Genomic DNA, 11,743 nt, shown 5'->3' with positions numbered 1-11,743 from the left:
GACACAATCAACAGCTCTCTAAATAGAGAAACAAGCTTGAGGGAAATTATTGAGTTTTGTCACGACCTAGAAAAACTTGAAGGGGAAGTGGTAAATTGTTTCTTCCATAGAGATGTAAGAAGTGGGAGAAAAAACTGTACAAAGTTAAGTTTGATAGTACTCCTTTTCCCTCTCGCTTGGTGTCAAGTGTGACCCAGACATCACATGCTAATGCTATTGATACCGCACATTTTAACAGTATGATCAGTCCAAAACTCCTCATTCAGATTAGACAACCATCCAGTTTAACCCCCCACATACTCATAGTGTGGCAGGTCTGGCCTCCTCATTTTGCGCAAAACCTCCCATTCGACTGGAGTTTCCTGAATTTGGAGAGTCTAGTGAGATTACTGATGTCCTACACTTCATAGAACTTTGTGAAAGCTACTTAGAATTAAGACCTCTTACCTGTCCAGAATTGTTGGGTACTTTAAGGACTGTGTTAAAGGTTTCAGCCCAAAGCTGGTGGAAAGCCACTAAGAGTAAAGTGGATGACTGGTCAATGTTCAAAGAAGCAACAACCAGGCCAGAGACTTAGAGACTTTTCATACGACTACAGAGCCCTGTACATAAAATGAAAGCCTGAATTGAGCGAGGAAGAGCTGGTGAACAGGATTGTCAGTAACATCAACCCCAAGGTGGCTGGTTCACTGAGAGGGACTGTTCATACTGTAGAACAATTAGTGAAGATCAGCTTAATGCTAGAAAAAGACTGTTTAAACATAAATGTTTAATAAATATTGGCAGAAAATCAATGATCAAAACATCAAAGATAAGCCAAGCAAAAGTGGGTCAAACAAGTCATCTTCATCAAGTTTGCCAGTATAAATATCTGTAGTCCAACAACATATCCATCAAACTCAACTCCAACCACCTTCCTTACTGACTGTCCCCATAAAGTTGAATGGAATACAGTACGAGGCAGTGATAGACTCAGGAAGCACCTTCACTCTACTACAAGAGAGCCGGTGGAGGAAAATGGTGGATAAACCTGTGATGAATAAGAGTGCTGGACAGATGCTTGTAATCACAGATGGTAAGTCACACCAGGCAAAGGGGCAAGTGAAGCTGAAGTACGAGTGGCACTAAGAAAAGGGAAGTATTGAGGCACACATAATGGAAGACATACATTTGATTTTCCCAGTGGTCTTAGAATTGGACTTTCTTACTCAGTCTGGCACCATTCTAAACTTTGCCAATCACAGTTATGGCCTGCCGACAAAAAAAGGATATGCATTCAATTAATTCTTTAACAACCAGCAGCCAGCACTCAAACAAAGACCTAGCATACCACAACATGTTACACAGACCAGAAATAACCTCAACCTGTATCACCCCATACTGACCAACCATTCCCCATTCATAGAACCAATGTGGAAGAAAAAGGTATGAAATATGTTTCTGATTGTCCTGACGAGAATGAGGCACTTTATGCAAGAATGGCCACAAATAAGTTACATTTATTCATTTGGCAGACACTTTTATCCAAAGCGACTTACAAAACAGGAAAACATTATAAGCGAATCAACTTAAGGATACAGTGTTACAAAAAGAGCAGTATTACAAAGTTCCACTAACATCAGAATTGTAGTATTCAAGACAGATTAAAGTGCAGTTTATTTTATTATTATTTTTTAGTGACTGGTTAAGTGCTCTTGGAAAATATGTGATTTTAGCCATTTTTTTGAAGACAGAAAGGGAGTCTGCTTTACGGATGGAGTTGGGAAGGTTATTCTACCAACGTGGTACAATGAAGCCGAAAGTGCGGTAAAGTGTTTTAGTGCCTCTTTAAGTTGGTACAACATGGTGACATTCCTTAGACAACCACAGGCTTCTGGTGGGAACATAGCTCTGCAGAAATTATCCGGCAGCCAGTGAAGAAAGACAAGGAGTGGTGTGTTACGGCGTATCTTTCTTTTATTTTCTTGTTACATCTGTGGATGTAGAAGTTGTATGTATATTGACTATACATTGTTTGTATGTTTTCTGTTGTCTCCCTTGGGTTCCATGTCATCCCAACCAGGTTAATTTACATCAGCTGTGAGTAATTAAGATCAAGTGCTGAGCAGCTCTGATTGGTGCACTACCAGAAGAACATGGGAATAAAGCTGAGGTGGAAAGTCTGCTAGGAGAGACTCTTTCCTTCTGCCCCAGCGTTGATAGTCTTTGTGTTTTAATGCTGTTGTCAATTGGAAACTACAAGCTGTTTATGTTAAACTTACCCTAATTTAAACATTGTTCCTTTGTTGGGTGTGCGATCTTTTCCACCCGTTGGTATCCACGGAAGCGGTAGAGAGGTGGGTGCCATTTTCTTTGTTAAACCGTTTTACTCTTGTTTATTGCTAGGTAGGGAGTGAGGCAAGATTTTTGTTGTTAATTTCTTTAGTAGTTTGTGCCTCCCTTTTCACTCATTTTGTTTGTTATTTTGGCCTGGTCCCCTCTTGAAGACTTTATGCTTCCCTTTTTGTTTTGTATTTAATAGAGGACAATAAAACTTGTAAACTGTTTTCGTAACCTGTTGTGGTTATTGTTGGCTAGGACAGGAGTGAAGACCTCCAAACACTTTTTTCCCTATCTTTAAGTTCCTTATAAATTGTTAGTTTTCTTCCCGACCCCTAGACGGGGAATAAACGTAACAATTGGGGGCTCGTCCGTTCGTCTATTGGAACATGACAACTGGAATCTCGTCTTTTTGTGCACATTCGGTAAGTCTTTTTTCATTTTTTGTATTGGCTGTTTTTAAACTTTGAGTGGGGGAAGAGATTCCCCCATTAGTGAATATGGAATTTGACCTAATTATGTTCACTTTATCGCCCACTTTAGAAGAATTTGACCGATGTAGAAAGGATCTGATTCTAATAGCAGATTTCTTTAATACATCTGTTCCTAAAGAAGCCAAGAAACAGGTGTTAAAAGAGAATTTATACCGTAAGTTGATAGAGGCGAGTATCTTACCTGAATGCTCTGGGGAGGGTGCGGGTAATGCAGAGTCGGATGGTGATACCTCATCCGTTAAAATGAATTCGGTAAGTAGTACAAAGGTCCCTCGCGAAGATCTTAAAGATGCAATTCAATTGAAAGAATTGGATCTTCCTTTGAAGCAACAGGAACACTAAACTCAGCTTCTGCGCTTGAGAGCTTTGGAGATTGAGGCAGGTCGAGATATTAAACTGCGAGAATTAGAGCTTGAGGCTCAAGCCTTGCGCAATAAACCAGTTCCATTACCTCGATTAAGCTCTTTCTCTGATCGTGGTGCATCGCAAGCTAAATTTGATGTCAGTAAATGTCAAATTAGTACCTCCATTTCGCGAAATGGAGGTTGATTCGTATTTTACTGCCTTCGAACGTGTTGCTGCTAAATTAAGTTGGCCGAGAGACCTGTGGGCACTAATGTTGCAATGCAATCTCGTTGGCAAGGCTCAAGAGGTGTGCTCAGCTTTGCCAATAGAAGATTCATTGGACTACGATACTGTAAAGGCTGCGGTTTTGTGAGCTTATTAATTGGTGCTGGAGGCATATCGACAAAGATTTAGGGCTTGTTCAAAAGCAGCCAAACAAACATTCGTGGAGTTCACGAGAGAAAAAAGACCACTTTTTGAGAAGTGGTGCTTGGCTAGCAAAACTACAAATTTGAGGCACTGCAAGAGCTTGTTTTACTGGAGGACTTCAAGTGTTGTGTGTCCGAAAGTCTTTTAGTGTATTTAAATGAGCAAAAAGTATCTAAACTTTCTGATGCAGCGGTTTTAGCTGATGAATTTGTGCTCACCCACAGAACTGTGTTTCCGTCTGTTCGTTCTGTTCAAACTCCATCAGTGGGTGAGTAAGTAAGGAAGGAATCACTGCGGGTTAGTGTTTCTAGACCTGGCCATGACTCTAAGTTCATCCCGAAAAATGCTGCGGGCAAAAGAGTATGCTTTTACTGCCTTGACCCTGACCATTTGATCTCAGATTGCAAAGCATGGAAGCAAAAAAATGCCACTAGCAAATTTTAAAAGTGTTTCATTTGCACAAACTCTCTGTTCCCGATGTGGATCATCCTTGTTTACCAGCTACCTTTAAGCCATTTGTGATGGAAGGCACAATAGCCCTTTCCAATGACACTGAGTTTAGACCGATGAGAGATACGGGGGCAGCGCAGTCATTAATTTTGGAGAGCGTGCTACCTTTTTCGGCTGAGTCATATACGGTCAGTGATGTGCTAATTCGTGGTGTGGAATTAGGCTGTATTTCAGTACCTTTACATGTGTATATAACCTCTGAACTCATTACAGGTGCTGTGAAAATGGGAGTACATTCACAGCTGCCAGTTGAAGGTGTGAGCATGATATTAGGTAATAACCTAGTTGGTGGAACGGTTTTTCCTCATCCCATTGTTTCTGCTACACCTGACGCTTATGACCAAGCTGATGTCTCTAGACAGTTTCCTTCTGTTTTTCCATCTTGTGCCGTAACTCGTGCACAAGCAAAGAAATTTGGAAATGTAGTTGACGTTTCAGATTCATTCCTAACTACTCAGGGAAAGATGTTTATTACACCCCAGCATCCAGGAACTGCTGAGCCTTCCAACCCAATCCTACAGCCCATAAAGGTAAGCCGAGAGCAGTTAGCTGCTCAAAGGGCAGACCCAAATTTGACAAGCTTCATGGAGATGCTGATTTCCTTTTCCAGCAGGACTTGGCACCTGCCCAGTGCCAAAACTACTAGTAACTGGCTTGCTGACCATAGTATTACTGTGCTTGATTGGCCAGCCAACTCACCTGACCTGAAACCCATAGAGAATCTATGGGGTATTGTCAAGAGGAAAATGAGTCACCAGACCCATCAATACAGACGAGCTGAAGGCCGCTATCAAAGCAACCTGGGCTTCCATAACACCTCAGCAGTGCCTCAAGCTGATTGCCTCCACGCCACATTGATGCAGTAATATATGCTTTTTCCATGATATTCACATTTTTTGAGATGTACCTGTAATATGTAGAATTTAAACTTTTAGCGTATGCACTTTAAGACCTCCCAGCCTTTTGTTTTGATTGGATTCCCTAACCCCTTCTCTTCAACAATCATTGTGTCCATTCTAAAATGCATAAAGAAAACTGATTAGTGCTTGCATGTGATATCCAAAGTCATACACAGATTTTTGCTTTTCATATTTTGCAACAGCCCAAGATGTTCTTGCTCTCAGCACAGCCTATGAACTTGTTTGACTGTCACTACAACCATTAAAGTACAAGGTATATCACAGAGATCATATGAGCTCAACAAAGATAAAATTCATTCCAGTCCTGATATATATTTAGGTCTACCAAGGTCCCTCTGTCCTTAGTCTAATGCCACTAGATATCCCCAGCCAAGCTGTCTGAGCAGATTAATATTGTTATCTGTACAGATTTCCTCCAGCTAGACCATGACTGCACACCATTTACAGCAGAAGTGTTCAAACTGCACGGCAGCTTCTGTTCTACAGTCTAAGCCAGAGTTCAGGGCCGAGGTATCAAGCCATTGTCCTAATAATACCTGTCTCTGCTGGTTATTTTCAGTTTAAGTGGTGCATCAAGTTAACAGACAAAAACAGCAGTGTATTATAGGCAGCAGTACCTGGGCAAACTGGGGTGCCCTCAGAGACACAAAACAAATAGAAAAGGAAGCAAAAGTGAGTGAGAAAGTGACATGGAGCAGCTTCCCCTGAAATTTCATAAAAAATGTGGCAAAATTTATATAAATGTAAATAATGTATAGAAATTACATATTACTCTATGCAGTTCAATATTTTAGTGAAGAAAGTCTAAAATATCATGCATCAGTATAGAACTATAAAAGTAATGCATAAAGTAAATGCAGTCCGCTTCTTCTACATGAATATGTACATAGAATCAGTGGATGCTCTGCCCATGGAGCACTATTGAAGTTGTGCTTCTATGCAAGTCTGTGGCAGATGTCTGTATCATTAGTTTCAGTGGAGTAAAGATTGTTGTTCATTGGACAAGAGGCTCTAAACGTGTAATTTTGTGTGCCCAACCCCCCCGGGATGGGAGCTGCATGAGCACTCTTTACATTGGATCTGCATCTGATTGCTTATTGGACATTGGGCTTTCAATTGATTTACTCTATTGTTGTCCTGCCTACAAGCAGGCTTCTTTATGATGATTGGTTGATAGTGGTGTTGGCATAGTGGGCTAAAGCACATAACTGTTAACCAGAAGGTCTCTGGTTCGATCCCCACAGCCACCACCACTGTGTCCTTGAGCAAGGCACTTAACTCCAGGTTGCTCTGGGGGGATTGTCCCTGTAATAAGTGCACTGTAAGTCGCTTTGGATAAAAGCATCTGCCAAATGCATAAATGTAAATGATAGCATACTGTATGAAATGTAAAAGCACAAATGTTCAGCGGTTCACAAAAACACATATCTAATGTAGAACATTTATTTTAGCTTTTTGTTGCAAATAGAGTTTTGTACTTTTTAAGAAAGAAATTTTGCAGTTTTAGTAGATTGTGCAGCTTTTGGGAGCAAAACTAGAATGTGCTTCCTCACTTTTGAAAAGAACCGGTCACCAGTGGTCCACATTGAAGTGTTTTTGGTTGAAAATACATTGATTTTGCTACGTTTATTCTACACTGGAATTGCGTTTTTCTATACTGAAAATGGAGACTTTAGAAAATGCTCTTTAGTACTGCATACTTTGGAATATGATGACTTTCAGAAATGTAAAATGCCTTGGTGCTTAGTTGAGTAACTAGCCATTTGGCAGACATTTTCTTTTCCAAATTAAAATTGCTAAGCAATGCAGCACAGTACAATTCACTTAAAACTAATTCTAATAAATCTCCAGTTCATGTTCTTCAATGGCACTACTATATGTGTAGAGTGGGTAACAAGATGCTCAAACAGTGAACGTCACCCCAAGCACCCAAACAAAGATCAGTTCTTTTATTTTTACAAAATATCAGGGCTTGAGGACAGCCTCCTACCTCGTGAATCTCCTTTTGTGTTCCACGGAAGATAAAAAGTCATGTACGTTGAGAGGTCTGTCTGCAACCTTCAAGACCATTACAAGTTACTCCCCTTCAATGAACTGGTGAAATGCTAAGGATGGATGTCACATTCATACACTGTGTTTGTTGTGTTTATTTGGAGTCCCCAAGCCATCCTACAACTACACCTAAACCTAACCATAACCACAAAGATAAACAGTTTGTAAAACAGTTTATACAATTTTGTAAAATTACACAGTTTGTAAAATTATTAAATATACTGCAACTTAGATCCATAGAAGATAATCATACTGCCGTGTCACTAGGCGGTGACAGTGATGAGAAACGTGATGAAAATGAAGAGAAGAAACAATGTTAAGCTAATAGTCTAACTGGTTAGATTGTGAGCTTACTGGAGAAAACAGAACAGAGAAATGTTTAATGAACCATTAATATCTTCATTTAATAATAAGATTTGTGACAATTTAAAAGTCATTTTTTGTTATATTTAGAGTACACAGTTAAGACAATGTGAATTATAAATGGGTGTGTCATGTAGTGAGTGTTTCATGTTATTTTGCGGTACGCAGATGGAGACACTTAAGTTTGAAACAACATGAGGATATAATACTTGAAAGGGGATTTTTTTTAACATACAATTACCATGCAAACTCAAATCAAATACTTTGTGTAGCAGGAACCTAACTGAATTCAGTTAACCCTATAAAATGCATTATAATTAATGTTTGGTGCTATGCAGGTCCACCGTCGGGGGGGGGGGTCAAAAGGTACAGATGACCCCGGGCCCAAGGGGCCCATGCATAGGTCTATTGTTGACCCTTAATGGGATCAAGTACAACAATTTACATACTGACTTATATCACCGAAAATAAAATGCATATGTATTTACATGATAAATACATACATTTTTATCATTAAAACAAATTTCAACTTGTCATCTGATTCTGATACCCCTTCCCCCCGCTGTTAATGTGAAAATGGTTCGGTCGAAACACCTGGCCAATCAGAAGTGCGGAACACACACAATGTGCATTGTGCAAAGCAGGGACCGACTAGAGAGTCAAAATGCCTCACCAAAGGCTAAAATCAGGGGCACAAAAAAGAAAAGCGAGCAAACAGAGAGCAAAAGTGAATGAAAGAAGCAGAGAGGCGATGGCCAAATTTCTTCCCAAGCATGAAGCATTAGGTAGGACAGGTGAAGCTGAACATGGCAAAAGCGAGGCGCTAGTGTAGACTAGCAAATAAAACTGCAGGTAGCTATCTTAACCTTTAAATAACATGAGCACGTTCACTTAACTAGATAGATATAAATGCCATTATAAGTAGGGATGGGTACCAAAACCCGGTATTAAAAGGGCACCAGTGCTAAATTATTAAAGAACATACTATTGATAAGCTCCGACTTTACGGTTCTTTTTAACGTATTGGTGTAATTTATAATCACGCTGCTGCAACCTCTCTACTCTGTTTCGGAGCTGCGACACACTCTCTCTCTCTCTCTCTCTCTCTCTCTCTCTCTCTTGGTGACCAGAACAAACCAAATGTGGGACAAAGAGTAGCTATGTTAATGTGGGACACGTTACCAATGCTGAGAAGTCTAAATTTTTTATATGAAGTCTGTCTAAATTAAAAAAATATACATCACAATTTTCTCCGGCGCTATGTAGGCAACAAAGACGGTAACAGGTCCACCTGCACTTCACCCACATGTGCGCAATTTGATTGACATCAAACACAGCCCCTTAATGAGAGCATTCCCTGCTTTCTTCACCGCCATTGGATACAATTATTTTATTGACATTTTATATTTGTTTCCAGTGAGAGAGATTTTTATCGATTATTTAATAATTGATAAAAAAAAATCAAAAAACGATAAGGAGTATCAATCAGAGTAATAGTATTGATACAATTCTAACAATACCCATCCATACTTATAAGCAATTATATTGCAACCTGCTGGAATTACTAAAGCTTGCAATTAGCTCATTTTTAAGCCTGAAGTCAGCAAGAAAATCTTCCTATGATATCACCCTCTATCAAAATCTGTGGAAGAGACGAGCATCCCCACCATGCAGAGCAGGTCCACTGAGGGAGAGACTAGCATCTCTAAACAGTGAGTGAGTAACACAAGGATAGATGGGTGTGGTGGACGGTGCAGAATGGTTGTGGATGAGGGCAGTGCCACGGTAAGCAGGGACGGATTACTGACCGAGCCAATGGGGCCAGTGACCCCCCCCCCACACACACCTTTGCAAGTCATGATCCATCCCTGGTGGTAAGTATGGGTTGTTGTTTTTTTTTTTTTTTTAATAAATAAAAAATCGTTAAGAGTAAGAAACCGCTCTTTATTAGAATATTCGTTTTTCATATTCAGGCTGGCAATGAGCATGTACAAGCAGTGTACAAGCACTCCGCACTGTCAAAGTCTGTCGCCTATTGGTATGGGGGGGCATTTGGAAAATATTGTCCCCCTGTTCATAAATCCTGATGACCTGGTGCTACGTCAGTGATGGTAGGTGCAACAGAACAGCGCCTGTTCACTACACTGATATTAGCACAGCAATTGCTCATAGAGTTAGAAAATCTAATAGAATATATAATGTCCAATTTGGAAACTGTCCTCAACATACAGAAAGCTACACTCTTCACAAAATGGTAACCCCCAAAACTCCAACATAAACAAACTCTAAATACAATTATTATTGAATTACTTATTTTAAACGCAATTCACAATCGTATTTCATCAAACTACACAATGATGACTCTAAGACAGATATTACAGTTTTATCTTCTGTTAATGTCTGATCTTCTATAAAGCTGCTTTGAAATGATGTGTGTTGTGAAAGGTGCTATACAAATAAAAATGACTTGACTTAAATCCCAACATAATAGAACTTGAACATAAATGTAAATATGAACAAGTCTGCTTGCTAGCTATGAAACAGAAAAGCTGTAAAATGTATGATGCTATTGTCGTCAGATTTGATTGATGATGTGATGTGTTATTGACATGTAAGCTTAGCAACTGTATCGGAGATTTAATGCCCTTTCCAATTCAAGTAGATAGTAGCTGTAGCTTCTAAAATACTGCTGTGGGGTGTTGCCAAGTTGGCCACTGAGGGTCCTGACTTGACTGGTCGTTCTAAATCAGGTATGTCTCATTCAATCCTACAAGCTCACATATCCAATTTCTCCATCCTCACACACTCAACAGCTTAACAGATGTTAATGCTTTTGTTTTATTGCAAACTGGCCCCCTCATAGTGTCAGAGGAAGCAACAGTAGTACAGCACATCATTGTTATTGAGCTGATCAGATGATTGAATTCTATACAGCCAAAGGACAGAATGGCCCAGCAGGGAAGATCAGAACAATAGTGATGCTACTATCATCTGGACCATGTTTATGACTCTCTATTGTTTTGAAATTACCATTTAATAGAGAAAGTTCTTGTCTTGGCTCTAGGGACCACGCTTGCAATCCCATCGCTCTCTGCACTGAAGGAACTCAGCGGAGGGCCACTTTCCTTCAAATCCGTTCAAATTTGAGCCTCCACACTGGATACCCAGGCAAGCTGGGGACAACAGAGTGAACACACATAATTAGACACATAATATCCCCATCCATGCTTGTTTGAGTTTTCATTCTACAGATATGCAAACGACGGTATTGATTTCGCAAACGTCATGAGAGATCTATTAGATTCTATTAAATTCCAGTCACAAACAACCAATACACAGATGGAGGAAGAGTCATGCTGCAAATGTGTGTGGATGAATGTGTGGAGTGGCTAGGCCATTTGGGGAAATGCAGGACTACTCAGGTGGTAAAATTTCATTATTATGTGGTCTAAATGACCACAAAAATGGCCTTTTATAGGTTCTGCACCAAAGAGAGGTAGAACAATGAACACCCACGGGACCCATCAAATCCATTTCAGACACAAAAACCTTTTATACCTCCCATGAGAGAGAAAATGATTCCCATGTGGCACAATACACAGCACAAAGAAAACAGAAATCTACCTGAAAAATACTTAAGCATCAACCTAATTTGAAGCATTTTGCAGAGGTGTGAAAAGCAGGTGGTCATTCTTTTTTCTGCCCACATAGAACAGAAGGGACAAAGACAGTAATTATGGCCTTTTAACATTATCACAAACAGTGTGGCTTGGTGAAAGAAACTAAGGTCCTGACAGTCTCAGAATTTATCATGGTTTCACCTACCAGTGGCTACGAAACAGCAAACTTGGCATGGCAATTGATTCCTGACAGTACGATAAAGAGGCAGACACATCAGTAGCCTCAAATTCATTCTACATGGGGTATTCAGCCTTTCTGACACTAAACTGAAATCAGCATGGGCCCCCCAAGATGCTGTTTCACCATTGGAGAAACATGATATCATCATTGAGAGATGTTTTTTATGATTTATTGTGTAAAAGGATGTAACATACAAAAATTCAGAACATTTACAAATACGGACATTCATAGAAAAGATCAAATCACAAATCAGATATCTATGAGAATATCTCATTTGTTTATCCACAAAAACATTTAGATTAAATGTTCACCCAAAAATGAAAATCATTTACTCACAAGGAGATCCTTATGTGTTCCATACAGGTTCCATAAAGTCATACAGGTTTTAGGCAAAATATTAGCTTCAGTCACCATTTATGTCCATTAAACTTCTTTTCTACACAATGAAAG

Source organism: Xyrauchen texanus, chromosome 12 (assembly GCF_025860055.1).
Source record: "Xyrauchen texanus isolate HMW12.3.18 chromosome 12, RBS_HiC_50CHRs, whole genome shotgun sequence".
In the NCBI taxonomy this organism is placed as follows: Eukaryota; Metazoa; Chordata; class Actinopteri; order Cypriniformes; family Catostomidae; genus Xyrauchen; species Xyrauchen texanus.
Note: the sequence above shows the minus strand (reverse complement) of the source record.